The sequence below is a fragment of the Cricetulus griseus genome, chromosome 3 (genome assembly GCF_003668045.3).
Source record: "Cricetulus griseus strain 17A/GY chromosome 3, alternate assembly CriGri-PICRH-1.0, whole genome shotgun sequence".
Lineage (NCBI taxonomy): Eukaryota > Metazoa > Chordata > Mammalia > Rodentia > Cricetidae > Cricetulus > Cricetulus griseus.
Window position 1 is genome coordinate 40,284,463 of NC_048596.1, and position 25,030 is coordinate 40,309,492.

Below are 25,030 nucleotides of genomic sequence, written 5' to 3' on the forward strand. Positions count from 1 at the left end.
TATCTTTCTTCCTCCCCGTTTCACCAATGACACTGTCAAGTGGTAGGATCATCTAATGTCACTGGTAATGATGAAGGAGCTCTCAAGACTGTTCTCTTCTAGACCCAACTCTGCTAGAGTCACTGTGTTATTTGAGGGAATTATTTTAGTTTTTAACTTCCTGAGAGCTCAGTTACTTTATTAAAAGAAATAAAACCACCTTTTGATTTTGGATTTGGCTGTCCTTTACAGAGTTTGTGTCTGCTTTTACCTTATGGATTGAAGTTTTCTAAACTCCAAACAATATTATCTCTGGTGTCAAGCACCGTTCCATTCTCTCAATCTCTCTCTCTCTCTCTCTCTCTCTCTCTCTCTCTCTCTCTCTCTCTGTGTGTGTGTGTGTGTGTGTGTGTGTGTGTGTGTGTGTGTGTGTGTGCATATGGTCCATGCACCTGTTTGGGTATCAAAATGATGAAACTTAATTTGATGAAATGATAGTGGGGTATCAAAATGATGAAACTTAATTTGATGAAATGATAGTGCTGTTGACATAAGTGTTGAAGTATCCTTATTTGGCAACTTAGAGGTCTCTTCTGACTCCTGAAATATATTTTGAGACATAAAAAGCTCATGAAACCTGGATACCCAACTATATATAAAAGTTTAAGTATTAGAAAATAATGTCATGAACTTTCAGAAAATAAAACTGAGGAGGAACATACGAAAATCCATCAATGTAATCCACCATATAAACAGACTGAGGAAAAAAAATCACATGATCATCTCACTAGGTGCCAAAAAAGCCTTTGACAAAATCCAACATCCCTTCATGATAAAGGTCCTGGAGAAATCAGGGATAACAAGAACATACCTCAACATAATAAAAGCAATATACAGCAAGCCAACAGCCAACATCAAATTAAATGGAGAGAAACTCAATGCAATTCCTCTAAAATCAGGTACAAGACAAGGCTGTCCACTGTCTCCATACCTCTTCAATATTGTCCTTGAAGTTCTAGCTAGAGCAATAAGACAACAAAAGGACATCAAGGGAATACAAATCTGAAAGGAAGATGTCAAACTCTCACTATTTGCAGATGATATGATAGTCTACATAAGTGACCGGAAAAACTCAACCAGGGAACTCCTACAGTTGATAAACATCTTTAGCAAAGTGGCAGGATACAAGATTAACTCAAAAAAATCTGTAGCCCTACTATATACACATTGGTGGAGAAAGAAATCAGATAAGCATCAACCTTTACAATTGCCACAAACAACATAAAATACCTTGGAGTAACACTAACCAAAAAAGTGAAAGACCTGTATCATAAGAATTTTGAGTCTCGAAAAAACGAAATTAAAGAAGATACCAGAAAATGGAAAGATCTCCCATGCTCTTGGATAGGCAGGATCAACATAGTAAAAATGGCAATCTTGCCGAAAGCAATCTACAGATTCAATGCAAACCCCATCAAAATCCCAACACATTTCTTCACTGACCTTGAAAGAACAATTCTCAACTTTATATGGAGAAACAAAAGACCCAGGATAGCCAAAACAACCCTGTACAATAGAGGAACTTCTGGAGGCATCAACATCCCTAACTTTAAGCTCAATTACAGAGCTATAGTCCTGAAAACAGCTTGATATTGGCACAAAAATAGACAGGTAGACCAATGGAATAGACTTGAAAACTCTGAAATTAACCCACACACCTATGACCACCTGATTTTTGACAAATAATCCAAATATATATGCTGGAACAAAGAGAACATCTTCAACAAATGGTGCTGGCATAACTGGATGCAAACATGTAGAAGACTACAGATAGACCCAAGCCTTTCGCCCTGCACAAAACTTAAGTCAAAATGGATCACAGACCTCAACATAAACCCAGACACACTGAACCTACTAGAAGATAAAGTGGGAAATACCCTTGAATTAATCAGTACAATTATGTTCACTTCCTGAACATAACACCAGCAGCACAGACAGTGAGATCAACAATTAATAAATGGGACCTCCTGAAACTGAGAAGCTTCTGTAAGGCAAAGGACATAGTCAGCAAGACAAAACGACAGCCCACAGACTGGGAAAATATATTCACCAACCCCACATCTGACAGAGGGCTGATCTCCAAAATATACAAAGAACTCAAGAAGCTATTCTCAAAAACACCAAACAACCCAATTAAAAAATGGGGTACAGAACTAAATAGACAATTCTCAATAGAGGAATCTAAAATGGCTGAAAGTGTTCAACATCCTTAGCCATCAGGGAAATTCAAATCACAACAACTCTGAGATACCATCTTACACCTGTCAGAATGGCTAAAATCAAAAATACCAATGACAGTTTATGCTGGAGAGGATGCAGAGAAAGAGGAGCACTCCTTCACTGCTGGTGGGAATGCCAACTTGTACAGCCACTTTGGAAATCAGTATGGCGACTCCTCAAGAAAATGGGAATGAGTCTACCACAAGATCCAGCAATTCCACTCCTAGGCATATACCCAAAAGAAGCACATTCATATAACAAGGACATCTGTTCAACCATGTTCATAGCATTATTTGTAATAGCCAGAAACTGGAAGCAGCCTAGATGCCCCTAAACTGAAGAATGGATATAGAAAATGTGGTACATTTACACAATGGAGTACTACTCGGCAGAAAAAAAACAATGGAATCTTGAAATTTTCAGGAAAATGGATGGAACTCTAAGAAACCATTCTGAGCGAGGTAACCCAATCACAAAAAGACAAACATGATATGTACTCACTCATATGTGGACCTGCTTTATGATACATAGTAGTGACCATGCTTTATCAGAGCTGTTTTTAATGATGTTGCTCAGAATGGTTTCCTTCCAGATGATGATTGAGAAGCTAATTTAAAAAAAAAAAAAATGGTGCCAAGTACCACAAGAGTAACAGAACTGTGCTGTTTTTCTGGGATTTTGTTTTTTACTTTTTTTTTAAATGGAGAGTGCTGGATGTCTCTACAATTTTGTTCAAATGACTGCAGAACCTGGAAAAGCTGTTGCTGCTATTGATGCATAACATACTGATATTATTGGTCTTTTATATAATATATATATATATATATATATATATATATAATTTGAATTTTTGGAAACTTTAGCTGTGCTGTCAACTTTGGAAAAAAGTATCCCAGTTTACCGTGTTGAGTTGGCATTGTACAAAAATTAACAGCCATATTGATCTAGAAATGTTGAACTTAATTTTTTTCCATTTGTACAAGGGTAATGCACTGTATTAAATATGTAAGGTCTTAAAAAAAAAATAAGGGATTTTGAGAGCCCATCCCATGTGAAGGGATGCTCTCTTGACCTGGACACATGGGGAAGGGCCTAGGCCTGGCCCAGGATGATGTGGTAGACTTTGGGGAGCCCCTTTTGAGGGCCTTACCCTGCCTGGGGAGTGGAGGGGGGATGGCTAGGGGCAGGTGGGATGTTGGGGGGGAGGGGAGGGAGAGGGAGAAGGGATTGACATCTGAAGCAATCTTGTTCCTAATTTAAACTAATAAAATAAAATAAAACAATTTAAAAAACTGAGAAGGTATGACAAGGAGCAGCCTGGAGCTATAGAAAAAACCTTTTACTGTAACTGCCCCCACCCCCACGTCTTTACCTTTAATTCCCATGTAGGACAGTAGAGTAGATACAGGCTTGTTTGAATCTCTTGCCTTCAGTTTATTGGCTGTACCAAACTGAAGGAGATGTTGAGTCTTTCTGACCCACTGCTTCTCATGAAATTATATTTATAGGATGATATGCTGTAGAAAGCATGAGAGATAGCACAAATCAACACACAGCAGGAATCTTGGAAACACCTTGGAGAGCAGACTCCATGCCTCATGACCTGTGGTATAATAAAACAGAAGGAAGAGTTGGGGCCTGATAAGTCTAGTTAGGAGGAAACCTAGTTACAGGAGGACCCAGAAGGTGTGGAGGATGGTGACCATTGGTAATATATAAACCAATTACCCAGATTTCAAAGTGTTAACAAAAGGAAATAGAGGGTAACTCGACAGTTTGGCAAAATCTGGCCAGACCACTCTGATCTCCAGAAACATGCCTGTGATAGAGTCTTGTAGATTTCAGAGAATGGCACCTTGGGCTGGACTCTAGGCATTAGCGGCCTCTTGAAATCATGGAGAAATAGGAATCAGAATGAAAAGAAGGGCAAAATCAGTCACAGCACCACTACATGCCTTGAACTGAGAACATGAAGTGAATTTAGAATATAGGATTTTCTGTTTGGCCCTCGTGGTTTAATTTCTTTTCCTTTTTAAAAATTATTATGTTTTTATCACAACCAATTGTACACTAGCAAAATTAGCCATGTTAGTCATTTTTTCCCTATAATAGTACTTTTCTTTTATGTCTACCTTTCAAGTACAGGAGATTTTGCATTAAAAATGTGTATTTCCTATAGACAAGTAGAAAATGGGACACCACAGTTTTACTTGAAAATAACACTAGGCTTAAGCAAGAATTGTCCTCTGTGAGTACATTATTCACTCTAAGTTCCCAAATAGTCTTCATCACATTTTATTTTTCCCTGCTTGACTGGCCCTTCTAGGCGTTCAGATTTGCAGCCTCCCACCAGGCCAGATAGGGAACCTGCTGTGCACATTACTAAGACAGCAATTTAGAGTGACAAAGTCAAAGTCAGCCATCATCACAGAGAAAAAAACTGGCTGCTCACCTGTCGGCAATGCGCACTGTCTTCTGATGATGTTGCAAGGCAGGAACACTTGACTCTAGCGTTCAGACTCCCTGACTCCACGCACCACTGGTGCCTGGGATTGTGGCTGCCCTGATTTTCCTGTGGGAAGAAGATGTTAATGTTACATTTGTCTTCCTCTGCAGGCCTTGGAGCTGTGTGAGCTTCTTCCACACAGATCCCAATCACACTGTCACAGTCAGTGCTCACTGCCTCATAGAACATGTTCAGGAAGGTTCTACTGCCCCAGCAACGCTGGGTCAAGGGAGTCAGAACAGTTTCCCTTCTGCTTTTGTCTCTTTCGGACTGTGCTGGCTATTTTCTGTCAGCTTGACACAAGATAAGAGTCATCTGAGAGGAGAGGTCCTTAATTGAGAAAATGTGTTCTTAGGATTGGACTTCAGAAAAGACTGTAGGGCATTTTCTTAATTAGTGATTATTGTGGGAGTCTTGGGATCTATAAGAAAGCAAGCTGATCAAACCATGGAGAGCAAGCCAGTAATCAACACTCCTCCATGGCCTCTGCATCAACACCTGCCTCCAGGTTCCTCCTGTTTGAGTTCCTGTCCTGAATTTCTTCAATGATGAAGAGTGCTATGGAAGTGTAAGCCAAATAAACGCCTTCTTCCCCAAGTTACTTTGGGTCATGGTGTTTCATCACATCTGTGGTAACTCTATTTAAGACATAGAAAAATCTACTTGGAAAGAATATTTTCAGGATTGTTTTTCCCAGAATAGCCTTAAGACTTTGTTCTTACTAAGTCTGTGGAACCAAGACCATAGGCTCATCATTATTGGACCAGATGTTTTGTCCCAAGCTTAGGTCTATATGAGATTCTAAGACTTCCCTTTTTGCTCTGGATTCCAAAATGCATAAAATTTCTAAAAGTGATAATAGACAGGGTCAAGGTTTTTTAACTTGCCAAGAGAAAAGTCTAAGGAATGGTGGCTTATGGTTCTGAGGGTGTTGGGATTTATTCAGTAGTCATCCCAAATCTTTGTTTTTATTGTAATTATAATTATGTCATTCCCCGTTCCGTTTATTTCCTTCTTTCAAATTCATGGCCTCTGTTTTCATTGTTGTTGTTGGTGGTGGTGTGTGTGTGTGTGTATGTGTGTGTGTGTGTGTGTGTGTGTTTGTGTATTTCCTAAATACATGAATACAATTTGATCCATTTATATAATGTTCCTTGTGTGTGTATTTTCAGGGCTGAACTTTTAAAGACCATTTCCCACTAGGAATATAAGCATCTTCAGGGCTCCCAGTCAAAAGATAGTAATGGAACTAGGAACATAACTCAGTGGCAGAGCATGTACCTTCTGTATATGAGGCTCTTGGTTCAAATGCCAGTATTGCAAAATTGGGTGAGGGGGAAAGATGGTTAAGCAGTTACTATGTAGGTAGGAAGCTTTGGAAATGGTTGTGTCTCCAAGGGAACACTCCAGCAGGCTCAGGAGTGGGTGCTTGGCATGTTCAAAGCAGTGAGTTTGATTCCATAGAGCTGAAAGGAACTCTTTTACTTCATTCTCTCCACCCATGCACAGTTGTGCTTCTCATTATATGTTCTTTGTATGAATTCAGTTTAGAATGTATAGCCTTTATTCAAACACATGCAGATTTCTGCATAGATGGCCCAAGATAGAAGTCTTTATGTCTTACTCTAAAGAGCACAAAGACAAGAACGGAATCTAGAGTCACTGTGTTCAACTCTGAGAAGCAGGAACTATCATTAAGTACATCACTCTGGATAGTTTACGAAATGCTTGTGAATGTGTGTGCAGGGAAAAGGGGAAAGTGTCTATTTTTCTTTTCTTTTCTTTTTTTGTTTTTGGTTTTTCAAGACAGGGTTTCTCTGTGTAGCTTTGGATCCTATCCTGGCACTCGCTCTGGAGACCAGGCTGGCCTCTAACTCACAGAGATCCGCCTGCCTCTGCCTCCCAAGTGCTTCGATTAAAGGCGTGGGCCACCAACGCCCGGCGATCATTTTTCTTTTATCTGAAAGTCAAGGCTAATTTAAATTACTTATCTATAAAATTTCCACCAATTTGAATATTGAGTATATTCCATATTCTAGTTACTCGTAAGTTTTGCACTAGGTCTTCCTGCCAGTAAAAGGCAGCCACACTCACCAGGGGTGAAATAACACAGCTGGGTAGAAAATAACTGGCATGCTTCTTACTCACCAGAAACCAAAACCTTGACTATAACACAGCATTATAACTAAAGCTAATTGAGCAACCACATTATTTTGCTGCTAGAATGTAGCCTTAACACAAATAAACACACAAACAAAACCCCCAAGGGACTGGACTTTGATCTAAAGCCACCTCCAACTTCATCAATTTACAAAACCAAGAGGGTGGATTATGGTCCATACTTCTCAAATTGCTGTCCTTAGAGGTCAAGTGGTTTGGCAGTTCCAGGCAAGGAAGACCTGAGGTAAGAGGGAGGACACCATGTGATTACTAGCCAGCTACCTCGAGAAGAGATCTATGTTGTGCTTACTGTATACAGTGCTTGCATACAAAGCACACACTGGAGAATGAGTGTTTCCATGGAGGTTAAAACAGGAAACATTACAAAATGGATTCCATAGGGTGCTTTAAAATGCTTATTTTAGGGATGGAACAGTTCTAACTTTTCACGAATCCACAAATGACTGTGTATGAGTTCTTCAGGTTTCCTTTTTCATGGAATTGGCTCATGGTAAAACATCAGCTAAAGTGATATATTTTAGATAACAACTAACTTAGATATTTTACTGAAGAATTTCTAATCTTTGTAGAACCCTGACCCAGTGTTTCCACAATCTTTCCATTTGGTCTGGCTGTATCTGTGATTTATTAGTTGAGAAAAAGAAGCCAAGTAAGGTACCCTTAGCATTTCATTCAAATAGGAACAGGAACTGGAAAATATAAGCCATGAAACTAATAATCCTACCTGCTCAGTCTTGCTCACCTAACCTACTTCATTGGCTTCTAATGAATATTTTTGCTTTAGTTGTGGAGTGAGGAAGTTAACATATTTCTAGGAAAGCAAGATAGACTACACTTGGGTTTCTGGGCTGAGCTCTCAGTCTGCTTCCTTTCTTAGGACTTGTTCATTGTAAGCAATCTGTCACGGGATACTGAGTACACATATTTTCTTCATTGGAAAGAAATGAAAGATTTCATAAATGAGGACTTTAATAGCATGTGTACACACCCAAGCACACACACTTCATCACACTGGTTATAGTGATACACAGCATTTGTTTCCTGTTTTTCCCAGCATCAAGTGCAGAGATGGCACTTACCTCTCCAAGAACAGGGAAACAGTACATCTGAACGTTGTCCTTCAAAATGTTACTTTGATATCCAATTTCTCTATGATTTCACACATTCCTACCAAGTGGGAAACAGTAGTTTCTAAAACAATCTTTGAGGTTTTTTTTTTTTTTTCTGTGCATAGAGATGAATGTAACCCTACTTCAGGAAGTCACTAGGAAGAACTCAAAATAGTGCTTGAACCAGGCAAGGTGGCACGTATCTGCAGTCCTCACTGGAAAAGTAGAGGCCAGCCTGGATTACATGAACCCAACTAAAAAAGCAAAGCATACAACAAATAACAAACACACATACAAGCTATGAGAACTGCCTTCATATGTTCTATAAATTTAGGATGCATTGTACTCTCATGTTCGTTCAATTCTAGAAAGTCTTATTTCTTTGTTAATTTCTGTCTTGATTGATTTTTCATGCAGTAGTGAGTTTTGTTTTGTATGAATTTGTAAACTTTCTGTTGTTTCTATTCTTGTTAATATCTAGTTTTAATATGTGCTGATCAGACAGAATGCATCTTATTATTTCAATTTTCTTGTATCTGTCGAGACTTCCTTTGGGTTTACGTATATGGCCAATTTTGGAAAAACTTCTCTGAGGTGCTGAGAAGAAGGTATATTCTTTTGTGTTTGTGTGAAATATTCTGTAAATATCTATTAGGTTCATTTTGTTTATAATGTCAGTTAGCTCCAACATTTCTCTGCTCAGTTTTTGTCTGGATGACCTGTCTATTGGTGTCTCCTACTATCAGTGTGTGAGGCTCAATATGTGATTTAGGTTGTAGCAGTAGTAGTAGGTGTGTGTGTGTGTGTGTGTGTGTGTGTGTGTGTGTGTGTGTGTGTGTGTGTGTGTGTGTATGCACATGCGCATGTGCATGTGCACACACATGCACACACATGTTTTTTTTTTTTAACAAGCTTGGGTGCCCTTGTGTTTTGTGCATAGATTTTAAGAATTTCACTTAAAATCTTCCTCTTGTTGGATTTTTTCCTTTGATATGTATGTAATGTCCTTCCCTATGTCTTCTGATTAGTTTAGTTTTGAAGTTTATTTTGTTACATATTAAAATGATTAAAATGGTACAATCAGCTCATTCCTTAGGTCCATTTCTTGGGATTTTTTTTTAATCATCCTATTACCTGGAATAATCTATCCTTGATTTTAAGGTGTATTTCTTGGATGCAACAGATCCTGTGTTCTCATCCATTCCATTAGTCTGTGTCTTTTTATTAGAGAATAGAGACCATTGGTGTTGAGAGATATTATTGAGCATTGTTGATTCCTATTATTTTATTGTTATAGTTTATGCATGTGTGTATATTTAATCTCTTTATATTTTCTCATCTGGGATTATTTATTCCTCATGTTTTCTTGGGTGTGGTTAACCTCTTTAGGTTCATTTAATACCTCCATAAATGCTTTCATTTAGTATTCTAGAATTTTTCTCTTGAATTACTTTTTTGTGGGGAATTTTTCTTTCTCCCGTTGGCTTAGATTTCTCTCTTTTTCATTCTTTATAAAAATCAAAGAAGAAACATTTCATTGAGAGAAATTAGTTCTGGACTGATATTAGAAATCTCTTATTTATATTAGTGATCACTTGTATCAACTGACAGCCTCTTCTCTGTCTTGTCAGAATGTGTCTTTCCAATCAACCAGTACTAGTATGGGCCTCACAAACTATAGCTAAGCAAGAAAAATATACTTGTTAACTTCCTGTCTTAGGATTTATCCCATTGATAGATAATTCACCTGTGAAAACTTACCAATTTCTTCTTAGTACTATTGGTGTAATTAATTGAGTGTCTAACAAGTTGCTGTGGTTCATTTTACTAATTCTCATCAAATATTTTGAAATTCTTATTTAGAGGTTATTAAAAGGAATAATAACAACAAATTCTGATCCTCTTTCCCCTTGAGACTTAAATGTTTTGTAAAATTTTCTTTGCTAAGGTGAGCTTTGAAATGCATGATCAATAGATGTTTGTCTGTCTCCAAGAACCTTCCATATCTCCACTGCACCATTTGACCATAGAATATTCTAGGTGTTCTTGTCCTTGCTTTGGATGGAAAGGATTCTCAAGTGGCCCAAAAGCTACTACTCCTGTTTCTTTGGGGAAATGGTGCAGTTGATTGCTGCTTTTGTTCCTGCTTTGAAATCTCATGAATGTGTACTAGTTAAATCAGCCAAAACTTCTTTCCCAGTGGACAATGGAAAGATATGAGTTACGGAAAAATGACTCTGCTAGTGTTCAAGAATATTTCCCAAAATTGTTGGTAGTAAATTTTATTCAATAATTGACCCACTTACTTATGCAAAGTTAAAAAGACGTTTATTGCTTTGTCCATAGTTTAAAAAGAAATATGAACTTCAAAGAAGCAGGGTTTTATGCAGCATCATTTAATGGTAATAAATAATAAATGTTCTGGATAAGAATGTCCTGAAGTTTTCTTCTAGATGCATAAAAGTATGGTTACTGTCCTGTGTTTTTACTATTAAGGATGGTATCTAGGGACTGTGCATGCTAAGCATATGTTCTACCACTGAACTATACTTGCATTCATCATAATTGCAACTCAGCATTGCCTATTTCCTACAGCCTTATCTGTCAGTGTATGAAAACACCCACTGAATCAGTTTTCTCAGTGTTCAAGAGCTCCCCACCTTACAACAAGTTTTTGATAAAACTCAAATAACTGGACTTACACTCTCCAGCAGTTTAGCTGAAAGTAACAGCTAGTTTTTGCAACATATTTTTAGACTATAAATATAATGTTGATTTGAAAGGTGATAAAACAGGATGCATTCGTTAACACTGAAGATTATCTAGGAATGACTTTGAATATATTTGATCTAATACAGTAGAATAAAGCAAATGTGGTCTGATAAGCACAAATGCAAATAATTAGAAAAATGAGTGTTTGCTGTTTTGGGGAAATCTTATACTAACCTCAGGTAAGGCATGTATTGTGGATATAATCAAGTTTATAAAAAGAGAACAACTAAGGGCTTTTATAAGGCTATCTTTGGGGCATTTATGAAGAAACAGCAAGTGGCATACTATTTCAGGAGTGTTTAAAAATGTTTGTTACTGGATGATAAATTGTATGCTTTAGTAAGATATACATACTGAAATATATGTTTGGAGAACATTATTAGAGAATCATTAAGTTGAGATGAGAGTAAGAAATGGGAATACACTGAACATTCCCAATATTACATGTTTAAGACTTGCTCCTTTAGTTACAAGAATTAGAAAATTTTAAATAAGACAAATCACTGCTTTCAAATAGTTATATTGATAGTGTCACAATATATACGCATAGGTTTACATATATACTTTGATATGTTATTATATAAAGCATTCACATAGTCACTGTGATATTCACATGAAGATTTATGACTCATATTGATTGATTTTTATATTTTTGCAAACAGTGTTATTGTATTTCATGACAAGCACTTGGTTGTAAGGATAGTTTAAATGGGATGCCACGAAAGAACACAATGAAATACTAAGATTCCAAGTCAATTCATCAGAAGGACCAGCCCATGTAGGATCTGTGAACTCCGTGGATGACCTTATCCAAGAACTGATTCTAGTGTAGAGGATGGTACTCCATTCTGAATTTGTCACGTTGTGAACAATCAGATTCACCAGGTAGTCCTGATTACTTGTAGAATGGACTGGACTACCATAATTTTGAAAATATCATTTTAAATTGCCTGCCCACTCATGAACCAAACTACAGAACACATAGTTCTAACAGTTAATGGAAAGTTCTGTCAGAACATTTTAGACCCAATAGTCCCAGGTATCAGTGCACAATTTGGAAAAAGAAAATGCTAACTCTTACAAATGTTTTAAAAAATAATCATAGGAACACGTAGGTATTGTGGTGAAGCATTTTGCCAGTCCTTCCAGTAGAGTGTTTCCTAGTCACAGCAGCATCCTGAGAATTCTTTTGTCTAACCCTATTTGGAATTCATGAAAAAAAATGCTTAATTAGAAAACACATGCCTGAATCAGAATAAGTAAATTCTCTTTTTCAAGTCATGTACATGATCTTATAGAGAGTTGAGTGTTAATATAAGCATTCTAATCAAAGATTATAGATGTGTGTCACTCATGGAAATATGATCCTTGTTAGACAAGTCCTGCAGACCAATGCCTAGAATGCCTTTTGCTTCCTACACAAATTCTACCAGCTTCATACTTTCTAATTCAGTTATTATCTACAGTGTCTACTGTATGGGCCACAATTTTAAAGCCTCCATTGTTCTTGCCCCTGTACTATTATTGCAAACATTTTATAGGCCTATATCTCATTTTTGTTAGTATAGTTTAAGATACAGAAAGAATCTCCATGTTTAAAAAAAACTTTTCAAACACTTAACGCACTGTAGAAATGAGGGATAAATAAAAGAGAAAATGAAACAATGATAGAAATAAAATAAAGGGCTGGAGAGATGACCCTGCTGTTAAGAGCACTGGCTACTCTGCTAGAAGGTGTGAGTTCAATTTCCAGCATTGAATACCTCATAACTGCACTGAATGCTGCATACACACACACACAGAGAGAGAGAGAGAGAGAGAGAGAGAGAGAGAGAGAGAGGAGAGAGAGAGAGAGAGAGAGAGAGAGAGAGAGAGAGAGAGAGAATAAATGTCTTGACTAGAACTTGGGTGGATCTTTATAGTTATGAAAGCATTGTGATGGCTAAAGTTATGTTTTAAGTTTAAATTACTGTGCTTAAGAGATCTATAAAACAATGACTCTAACCTGTAAGCCCCACTTGGTCAATCACAGATAACTTCCTGGAATACTGGAGGCTGTTGTTCATGGAAGATAACAAGCCATGATTTTGCTTTTGTGAACAAGCTTGGTTGTCACAACTACTCAAGATGTGCTTGATCACATGTGGGCAGAATTTACGTCAGGATGTATGCTTGCCCCAAATGGACAAAGGTGGGAAGTACAAATCCTTCTTCGATTTTTCTTCTATAAGCCCCTGTCTAATGTAACTCAGAGCCATACTCTGGGAATCCTGGGTATGGACCTGGCCTGTGCCCATCATCGTGGCCAGTAGTTAATAAAGCTTGCTTCAAACTCAGCTCAGATATTGTGGTAGTGCTCTCATTCTTGTTCAGTGGGATGAACAGTATCTGTGTCCGTGTTGCATACGTGATGCTGGGAGTACATTTTTTCCACTGTGAAGCAAAGTCTTTGCTGATGAGAGCAGTTTACTGCCTTCATCTTGAGAATTTCAGATTTTAAGATGCATTTGTAGCATTAAGGTCACATTCTCATCCAATTTTACTTCTGTTTAAACACCAGATCCATGATAGCTGGCTGAGGAATATCCAGATGCTTCAGGGGCTGATCCAGTACTCCACAGCCCCATACTCCCTAACCTTCAGGATGTAATGCTGTTTTCCTGATCCTCAAGGGACTCATTAAGACAAAAGGCCTGAAAAGTGGTGGCCAATAGACATAAAACCTTCTTATATCATTCAGGAAAAATATATAGTGAGAAGTTCATGAAATCGCCACTATAGGATTTTTCATACTAAATGCCAACAATTTGACATGTATTGTACTGTAGAGACAGAAGAAAATAGCCCGTACTTTTCCTTCTATTGTTAGGTTTGTGGGCTTGGACTCTGTAAGTGAAACAAAAAACATTAGCATGAGAAAAACAAATTTTATTGCTATGGGCATTGAGCTTGCACAGACTACCACTGAGTGATGAGTAACTCAAGGAATGATTCCAGTCTGTAATTACTTAGAATCTTAACCACCGGACACATGTCTAGAGAAGTCGGGGCTAGGATAAAGGACTTGACTACAGGGTGGCAAACTGGAAATCAACCTCTATGACAATCCTATGGAAGATACAGTTCAGATAGTAAAATTCACAGATGACTCTGAGCTGATAAAAGGTAGGGAATGGGGGAAAACACATTTAGCTATCTCCCTTGCTTCTTGCCCAATAAGGACCCAGAAAACTTACATTTTTGCTTCAGCTCAAAATTGTCCTTATGATCTATTTCTGGCACATTTTATAATACTTTTGCATAATATGGCACACATTTAAGTGACATATTTTGGGACATTGTATTCTGTTATCTTTCCGTTCCTTCTGCTGACAATAGTACAATCTTGACAGTTTTTGGTGTTTTCCTAAAGAGGGATGCCAGTCAATATTTGAAACTCAAAATAGTCTCTTAGCTCCAGGGGAAGAATGAGTATTGTTGTGGTCTCTGCTACTGTAATACAAAGAATTATTTGGATGATATAAATTGAATCTTAATTAGGGACAGAGTGGCATTAGGAAGACTTGTGCAGGCAGAAAACTTTTCTAATATTTAAAATATTAAACACATATCCCACTTTGTTTTTATTGCTTCATTTCGCCTCTAATTGCTCTGAGATGCTTGGTGGACCTTCATGGTACAACTAAAACTTACATTTTATTTTGACACTTAAGCCAGTTCTGAAAATCAAAATTGGTTTAGGGAGTCAACATCTTAGTTTGCTTCTTCTTACTGTGATAAACACCATGATCAAAAGTAACTGGGGGGCAGGTATTTCTATTACAACTTCCAGGTCACAGTTCATTACTGAAGGAAGTCAGGGCAGGACCTCAAGGCATCTGGAGGCAGGAACTGAAACAGAAACTATGGATGGATGCTGCTTACTGGCTTGTTCTTAAAGGCTTGCTCAGGCTGCTTTCTTATACAACCCATGGTTGGCACTGCCCACAGTGGGATAGGGCCTTCCACAGGCCAGTCTGATGGCATTTTTTTAACTGAGGTTTTTCTCTTTCTAGATGACCCTAAAGTGTGTCCAATTGGCAGAGAACTAAGCATACTCGGAGAATGGTTATAGTAGCTTTGAATCTGATAAAAGTCTGGTCACTCTATGCTTTGTTTGGAACACATTTCCATGAGTTTTATTAGTGTTAGAGGAGAAATTACTTTAAAACCCTTTTGTATGCAGATGTTGCTGTAATTCCTTCCCCTAGGGGAGTCATAAGCAGTGTCTTCCTTCTCCCTAAGGTTCCAATGACAAACTGGAGAACAATTTCACTAAAGGTCACTCTGAGGAACTAATGAGTTTATTGGATTTCCTCACAGAGCATAGGTGAGAGGTTACTTACAGGGGTGTGGGTGCTCCTTCCCCCCAAAACAACACATCTGGAAAGCCTTCGCCAGCACGAATAAAGGTTTTCCTGTACTTCCTGTAGTTACCTAGGTAGAGCTCCCTGCCCTTCCTATGTCCAAGCTCTATCTCCTCTCTGCTTCCCCCAAGCCCCAAGACTATATTCAATTAGGACAGGATTATGTAACAGCTGGTTGTGAGCAGTGGCAGTGAAGGAACCAGCTTCCCTTTTGGCAGCCATAACAGCCGAACATGTGCTTGCCATAAACCTGCCTTGGTCACTTAGAGGTCAGATGCCTGTCTCGTGACAAGGAACCTTAGTCACTAGAAAGTCACCTGTCTCGTGACAAGGAGCCAATCGGAAGTTAGCTGGTGGCGCTATGCTTTACGTCCCTGGGTGTGCTTTACGGACAAGCGCACAGCAATGACGTAGAGAGCATAGCAACCACCCTGGGAGGGCCTATGGGCCATAACAACCAGTTGACCAATCAACACAGGGCAAGCCCTCCAAGCCTGGAAGCACACCAATCGTGAGCCTGTGTGTACCCCTAGACACTCCCCTTACGCTGCCCTCTAAGATCTTTTGGGAGACCCTAGGAGCCGTCTTTTCTAGCCATCCGCCATGGCGGGTGGGTGAAAGACCCCAGCTAACATGGGGTTAGCTCGTTAAATTACAATAAAGCCTCGTGCAGTTTGCAGCAAGCTCTCGAATCCGCCTGGTGATTGGGGTGACCGGGAACGTGGCCTGGGACCTGAAAACTTGAGTTTTCGGGGGTCTAACAGCAGGATACCTTAGTAAGGTATGGTTTGTTCAAGCCCTCCCCCATCCTGTCCCTTGCACCCCTCCGAGGGAAGATCAATAGGTCCAGCTGAAGATGGCAGCCTGACTAGGAGGATAGTCCTGTGCTGTGGAAAGCTGCTCAAATTGTTGCTAAAAAAAGTTTTAGGGATCATGGTTCTACTGGAGAATAGGGGCTTTTCTTTGGGGTTCTTAGTTTCATTTATCTAAGGATTTAAAAATGAACTAAGAAGGATGATTGAGGGGAATATTTTTAGAGTGTCAGAGAAAAAGCAAAGATGGATGATATGTGAAGGCCAGCAGCTGTTGGGGGAGAGAGACAGGAGAGGAAGAGAGTCATGCCCCTTGGCTTAGGGTAGGAGAGATCAGAGAACCATATATGGCTGAGGGAGGACGGGAAGGACAGGGAGCTTCAGAGAATGAGAGACAGCATATTAAGGCCTTTGATCAACATCCAAAAAATAAATAAATAAATAAATAAATAAATAAATAAATAAATAAATAAAAGTTACAGGCGTGGGTCGGAGTTCAGAGGGCATAGAATTCCAGACTCCTGACTCCAGGGACAAAGTCTGCACCAGAGAACCAGGGTTATAAGTAGAAACAGAGACAGAGAGACAGTTCATTAAAAAGAGAATGAAATCCTGAGAACAGGAGTACCCTAGTAAGCTGAGGTAAAAAGTCTTCAAGCAAAGGATGACCTCTCACCTCTGCTATTTGCATAACATGTGGGATTTTGTGGTGCAGGCTCTGAGCTTTATCTGAGACCCAACCTGCACCGAGCATGTGCCATTTCTTATGATGCCTGCGTCGGTATGGTTTCTCATATTTCTCTGCCATTCTTTTATATGCCTATCTTTAAAACAAACAAAAAACTTGTTGTTGTTGAGAATGAGAGAAAAACAACAACAATAACAACAACAACAACAACAAAAAAAAAACAGACACAGGTGTTCAGGTGCCCATTGAAGCCAGAAGAGGTCATGGGATGCCGGAAATGGAGTTAAAGGCTAACAAGGCAAATGGAACTAGAACTCCAGCTGTCTGCATGGCAAAAACCTGCTTTGCTCTTGAATGCAGTTTCCAACCCCTTGTTGTCTAGTCTCCAGTCTCTACTCTTTCATCTTTCACCATGATAGTCTGAAACACACATATTTTAAATGTGAAATGGGTTTTATCTAATAGTATATACCAAAATAAGCCATCTACATAAGTTTAGACACTATATGTGTTTCTTTCCATTTTTCCTTCATGCTATCGGATGGTCAATTAAATTGTCTCAAGAGGTATGAGAGAGTGAGCCCGGGATATGAAAATAAATTTATTCACAAAGACTCAGAATAGACAGGGTACTGCTTTCCCAAGGGCACAGCAAAACAATTACATATATACAGAAGCTTTTCAGATCAACTTTCTGAAAACCGTGTTGCTGACTGGCTTGCTCTCCACGGCTTGCTCAGCCTGCTTTCTTGTAGAACCCAGGAGCACTAGCCCAGGGGCGACACTACCTCTACTGTATGAAAACCTGTTAAATATAGTCTCAGCCAAAGATATGTGATTCAATACCAGATATTGCCTCTAACTTGCACATCTGAATTGTTTGGGACACCAAAAACACACTGATCTGCATCTCATCCCTAGAGAATGTGACTTATGGGATTTAGGGTGCAAAGACAGGCCTGGGAACTGTTAAAGAGCCTACAGTGATGCCAAGGTGCCAGCATCCAGAAACCACAGCTCTACTGGCATCCAGTGCTCTCACCCACGATAATTTATTCAATTAGAAGTGTTGAATTTATTTAATTAGAAGTGTGGTATTAAGTACTAGGACATTGGAATGAAAGTCAGCTCTGTTAGTAAAGTGTTGTTAACCAAAGTTACTATTTTATTGCCTTGGGAACTATGAAAACCCTCCAAAGTGTCCCTATTGTCATTTCCATTTTGTAGAGGATGCTATTGATCACCTCACTATCTTTGTTAATGTCATTAGAATCCCCTTTAAAAAAAGCACATGGATTGACTCATTACCTCTAGTATTAGGATAATTTAAATCATATGTATATATAGTTATATTTATATATATTTATAAGTAATACATGTGTTATCGAGTAAGTCTATGGTCTTTATTTTCTAGCTTGGTGCAGGAAAGCAACTTCTTCTGTAATTCTGTTTTAATTACTCAGCAATATTTTAGAAAAGTCTGAATTTTATAGATGATTTGGCTAATTAGTTTTGAAATGTTAGTACTTATTATCAAAATACCTTCCATCCTTCTGTTTCCTTCACTGGGAAGTATTCAAGATCAAAATTTTTGATTACACTCAGCCTAAGCACATGTTTTGAAATGTCTCTCGTTTATTTGAGCAAGAAATTGATTGCTTCATCAGGCCATCAAACTGGAAACAAGAGAAAAGTCAACTTAACCTAACCCAAAGGGACCATGTTTCAGGGATGAGAATGTGTCAAAGGCAGAATAGCATGTCCTGACTTCTCTGTGTACTCAGGGCTGTATCATATACTGTAGGTAAATTATCTATTTTGTAAGTCAGGCCAAAGTGTGCTCTTTCAGGTTAACTGTGAAAGCATTCTTGAAAGCCCATGAAACCTTATTATTCTAATTACTATCACAAGAGGTTGTTAAATGAATAATGAGGGCAGGTATTATTGTCATTAAATAGACCATACTCAATTATTTATCCTCAGATCTGAGGTTACCACCCAGAGTACAGTATACACTGTACCAGGGCTCTGAGGCTCAGAGACTGAATTACAGTCTTGGTAGATAGCATTTATTAGAAGGAATTGAGGAGTTTGGCACACACATGTCTTTTCAGTCAGACATTTGGGTGGTTTACAATCAGTAGATATTCAAAGTTTACTTGTGAAGTACAGTTTCATTTTAACCATATAGTAAAAATTCTTTAAATAATCCAAAAAAAAAAAAAACCATACACAGGTAGGAAAGTGGGTTCACAATAGGAAAAAAGATAAAGATTTTTGGCTTTCTAATGAGAATTTTCTCTGCATTCTGGTATCTATGCAGGCACCTTACTCTGAGGGACACTTTGACTCCATATCTGTGCATTTTCCTTTTATACCTTGTATCTAACTGCACAGTGCAAGATGTTGTTTTGGTTAGGAAATCTGATCAGGGAGGACATGATTGGTGGATACTTGTTTTCTTCACCCTGAAGTTGAACTAGTTCATGACAAAAGTCATCCATAAAAATAATGTTAGGGAAAGTTGTCCCACTGTGTCCCTCATCTGTACACTCTGATCATGTGCCCTCTTCTGAACCTGTAAGTAACAATGATGCTTCTTTTTACCATGCAGGCATTAGACTCAAGGGGAAGGCAAATAAGCTCTTCCTTGTAAATAGTTATTCATATCTCACTCTGTGGCTTTTGGCTCTGTTTTAAAGCTACCCTCAACATTTCTGATAAATTACAGCTAACAGCTATTTTGGCCATTAGGAGCTAGAGGGTAACTAGGTTGCTGTTCTGAGATCTTTTTGTTCTCATGGTGTGTGTGTGTGTGTGTGTGTGTGTGTGTGTGTGTGTGTGTGTGTATTAGAGAACAGAGAATGAACAGTGCATTGGGAGAAAAAGGAACTCATGCTAGATTATGTGATGTCCAGTGGTCTGGACTTTTCTGAAGACTAGATAGGATATACATGGTAAGAGTTGAGTAGCATAGTGTCTGTACAAGTTACTCTTCCTTTGGTATGATAAAATATCCTGGCAGAAACTACTGATAGAATAAAGGATTTATTTTAGCTTATGGTTCCAGAAGGACAGAGCATATTATGCTGGGGAAGCCATGGCAACAGGCAGGAAAAGTATGAGAGCAAGAACAGGAAACTGACTTATCACATCTTCATCTACACATAGAAAACAGAGAAACAGGATGTTTAGTAGGGCTATAAAGCCTCACAGCCTTCCCTCGGTATCAGACTTCCTCCACTAAGGCTACACCTTCCAAAGGTTCTATAACCTTACCAAGCAGCACTACCAGATAGGGACCAAGTGCTTAAGTGCAGGAGACATTTCCCATTCAAAGTACCACAGATGGTTATAGAAAGATGAACTTAGTACTGTACTTGGTGTTAGTACTCAGGCCTCTGTACTGGCCTGTCCTTGAGTTTCTGACAGATATGTGTAACAATAACTCTTTCTGCCAGCTGCCTGAGTTCTGCCCGCCACATTGGGGCACCAAATACCACACAGAGACTTATACTAGGTACAATGCTGCTGGCCAATGACTAGGATATCTTACTTCCTATCTCAGTCTTAAGTATCAACCATAACTACTAATCTATATATTTTATAAGAATTTATCTTATCGGACGCCAGCGGCAGGCATCTTCTCTTGCCAGGATCACATGGCAGCTCCACAGAGGAGAGAAGAGAAGGAAGAGAGCAATTTCCTGCTTGCCCCTGCTTATATTCTGAGTCTGCCAGCTATGTCACTTCCTGCCTGGATCACAAGGCTTCTCTTTACTACATTTCCCAGAATTCTCCTCCACTCCTAGTCCCACCTATCTTGTTCACCTATTGGCCAATCATGCTTTATTCAGCAACCAAGAAGATAAACAAACACAGAAGGACCTCCTCCATCAGTTATGCCCTCAGTTGCATCCACTAAGAATACCTCCTGTGCACATTCACTATGTTCTCTTCACCTCCCCCTCTTTCTCTCCCTCCCTCTTCTCTTCTGCCTCTCTTGTCCCCAGAGGCCTGTTTCCCTTCTCCGCCATTCCCATTCACTTTCCCCCAATAAAAACCCCTCCTCCCAAGCTCTGTCATAAGGCATCTTTCTCACCTGCACTGCTTTTTCAAATTACAACACTTAGGGTCAAAAAAACTATCAGTAACTAATGAAAGAAGCAATAAAAACTTCCTAATATTCAAAGAAAAATGTAATTTTAGTAACTAATAAAATCTTTATTAATGTCAACAAATATGGTTCCATATTGTTAGATGAATTTTGTAATTATTATAATTTGGCTGTAATATTGACTTCCCTCTGTCTTAAGTTTTACTGAATTACTGTTCATCAATTCATAAAATTAGCATAATTATCTGCTTTCCCAATTAAAAACCTTGGCCCAAATAGAGAGTAGAATAGCTACTTTCTTATACTTCTAAATGCTTAGATAAAAAATACATGTTTTCTAATGGGCAATTCATGTAGAAACAGGGTGAACAGCATGTGATTCATAATAAATTTGAAGTATTTACAGTGCTGGACATGTGTTCTTTATAGTTCAGAGAATTATGTGTGATAGCTGAACTTTTTGGTTCTGAATGAAGCAGTTTAAGCAGCCAACAGGCAAAAGTAAATGAACAAATAGTAGCAGAGAGAAACAGCAGAAAGATAAGCAACACCCAGCAGAGAAGATGAGAGCAGTCTGATAGACAGCACACCAAGATGACATCATCAATTTAGGGTCTTACAAACATCCAACAGAAATAGATGGGGGAAGCTGAAGAGATTAGGTAGCATTCCAAACTGAGCTGTCTCTCCATGGATGGACTCTTGGCTTCCCTTCCCACAGAAGACATTTTCATAGTACAGATAAACAAAATCTCTCTTAGAAAGTTAACCTTTTAGTTGTTCCCCAGAATTCACTGTTTTTAATGCCCTTTACTCATTTTTTTTCTTTTGTCACTGTTGTTTGTTTTTCCATTACAGAGGCAGGGGCAAGTCAATTCTAGAACTGGCACAAGGGTTTTGGAGGAGATAAGGAAGGGCAACCTTGCTTCCAAAGTTCCCTTTCAACAAGCTTTAACAGAACAGGACAGTTTACCAATAAGTACAGTATGCTTATAAAGTGGTGATTTTGTTACATCTGAGTAACAAATTCTGATTTTAGTATCCATAATGTTTTATTCTTTATGTATTTACTATAATAAACAATTGTATAACTCCTATATAAATTTGTTTTTTTAGATATAGAAATTCTTGATGCCAAGTAATTGGATTGTAGTCAGTTTTGCCGTAATACAAGATATCAGTTCCCCCAAAAGCTCACTGCAGTATATGAACTTGAACAATGAATACCATAGATGGAACACAGTTATTCAGAAACATTTCTGGTGATACATTAAAAAAAATAAAAGAAACAAAATTTGAGCAAAATGGCATTACCATTCAACACAAGTTAACGGTTAAGAAATACATGAGTAAGAGTCGGGCGTTGGTGGCAGGAGTAGTCAGATCTCTGTGAGTTTGAGACCAGCCTGTTCTACAGAGCAAGTGCCAGGATAGGCTTCAAACCTACACAGGGAAATCCTGTCTTGAAAAATCAAAGAAACAAAAACAAAACAAAACATGAGTGTGACAGTGCATATGACAGGACCCTTTGAGAAGCACTTGAAACTTGCTTATGGAAGTGGCTTTTGAAATGATTGCTGCTTTCGAGTTGTGAAGTGTGTGTGTGTGTGTGGGGGGGGTCACCTTGACCCTGAGTGGGTGTGACTTTTCTAGTACTGGCAAGTGAGGCAGTGAGATGTGCTGTGTGCATTCTGGGTATTTCCCATGCTTCTTGGCAATGATAAACATCAATTCCTATATTTATCTAGTGTTTTTCATCAATACAGTTATAGACAAGCAAGGCCAAAATTAGTGTTTTGTTCACGTCAGTCCATGGAATATCAATCATGTTAGAACAAATTTCAGTGTTTTGAACTTTGTTCTAGAAGTGGCTTTAACACTTCCAACATCTCTAGCTCCTCTTGTTCCTGTCACCTCCTTGGAAAGGAGTGAAGGGCTTGTTGAGATATAATTGCTTGGGAAATCCTGATCTTTTAAAAGCCCCGTGGTAACAGGGACCTTGTGCAGGGCCCTGACCACTTGAGTGGAAGTCCTAAGGAGGTGCATTTACATCTGAAAGCAGAACTTATGAGCACAGGGAACAGAAACCATCATAAGCATGGACAAGGTTGTAGAGCCAGGTCAGTTGGTCCTAAGAGACTGCTTAGGACTAGAGGAACCTCATCTGTACTTTAAAGCCTTTGGTTCAGCATTTTACAAGCTGTGTGCTAACTACTGCCCATGTTCTAATCTTAAAATCTGTACAATAAATGGCACTTGAATACATGTTTTCTTTGTTGTATGGGTCTGAAAGTGAGTCATGAGACTTAAGGTTATAATATTTTATACTGTTGAAGTAAATATTTTAAGATGTCTCAAATGTTTTAGAAGTTATTTTTCAATTAACCTTCCTAACCCAGAGGTCATGCCAAATATCAGGGTGTTTGCTAGCCCAAAACTCTTCTCCATTTTTAGGACATGACCAGTTAAATTGCAGAGAAGAATAGTTATAAAGGGCACAATCTAAGACCTGGGAATAAATGTCCTTAATATTTGTGAATATGGAAAATGAAATCATTAGAAACAATTCTGTAGTCAGCTTTATATCATTTTATTGAGCTCCTTCCATTGTCAAGATCAAGACCACAGTGTGTGGGGGGAGGTGGCCTGCTGTTCAGGAATGACTTTGGGTGTTGTTTGTTGACTGAAGAGATTTCACCTTGGTGCTTGTGTTTGTGTGCCAGACTGTAGGTGGACACTAGCCCACAGGTGTATAAGGAAGGTCCATTCCCATCTCAGATCAGGTAGCTGGTGTTTGGTAGTTTTGATCACTGTGTATTATAAGATTCTGTGCTTAGCATGGATACAAAGGAACATCTTATACAAAAATCCTTCTCTAACCTTCATCTTAAAAGACTTACTCCATGTGGTAGTACGTTCACAGTCATGTATGAAGGGCCTCACTGGCAAAACCACAGTTTAGGGGCCACCCAACTACCCACCATATTATACCTGCAGAATCACAACATACTTGAATTGTCCTTCTTACTAGGTCACATGTTCTCTGGTCCCTCAGAGAAGAGAAGCCAGAACCACCTTAAATTTTAAAGTTCTTTTCACTGAACAGACAACAACAAAATGACAAAGTTAGCCAGGTAGGACTGGTAGCAAATTAGACTGGATAGCAAAAGCCACAAGCATTTTTTTCTCTGAGTTCTGTTGGCTGGATAGTCTTAGTCAGGATGCTAGCATCATTCCAGTTGCAGATAGCCAACTTGTTGTAATCTTATTAACTGCTCCTGTCCTCACATGGTGGACAGAGGTTAGCTAATTCTGATGATCAGACAGCAATCTCTTCTACCATCTAGTGGTTCTTCCTTCACGGTCTAATTAGTCATTTACTATGTGATACTTCTGTTGTGTCCTCAGATACCATGGTGTCCCTTAAAATGACATTTCCTTGTGGTGTTGTCAGCATATTGGTTTGTACATTCTCTTTATGACATTTGGACAAATGTAAAATGTGTCCTTGTTAGAACACAACCTTGTTGTTCAGTGATACAGGACTGTAGCTCCAAAAGTGACCACTCCATGTTCTGTCACACTGGAATTATACTAACAGGGTGGGGTGTGGAGGGGCAAACATTCAGCATCTAACAACAATAAAAAATACATGTATTTAATGTTAACATACATTTTTGATAAATTAGTATACTTTTTAATGGACACTCATAGAAATAATGAAAATATATTACTATCTGGTAGTAATGTTAAAGTTTAAATTTAAATCCCCTTTTGAATTTGAGACCCCAAATCTTCCCTTCACCCTTCTTCAACTCGGTGTTTTTGAGTTTGACTTTTGTTCTTTAAGCCATAATTGCCATCATGAAATTAAATACCAGGTCCATTTGTCCTCAACTCTTTCTCATTTTCTTTTTCTTCCTTTCTTTTTAAAAAAGGAGTTATTTAAAAAAATTCAAAATAAAAATTCTGGTTGCCCCACCTGACATAAACTTCAGGTTTAATTTTATATGAGTTGGGAATAAGAAGGAAGATTCTCCATCTTGACATTTGGCAGACATACCCTGCTTTTCAGTGACTCCAGGTGATTAATAAGCAAGACTAAAAATAACTTACTCTTCCTGGCCAAAATGTAAAAAAAAAAAAAAAAAAAATTAAAAATGCATTAAATGCCTCTGGG

General features: G+C 38.5%; 1 protein-coding gene across 1 annotated transcript in view; it reads left to right on the forward strand.

Moving 5' to 3' along the window:
• Tmc1 (transmembrane channel like 1) overlaps positions 1–25,030 on the forward strand; it is a 200,393-nt gene that overhangs the window by 104,234 nt on the left and 71,129 nt on the right. The window lies entirely within an intron of this gene.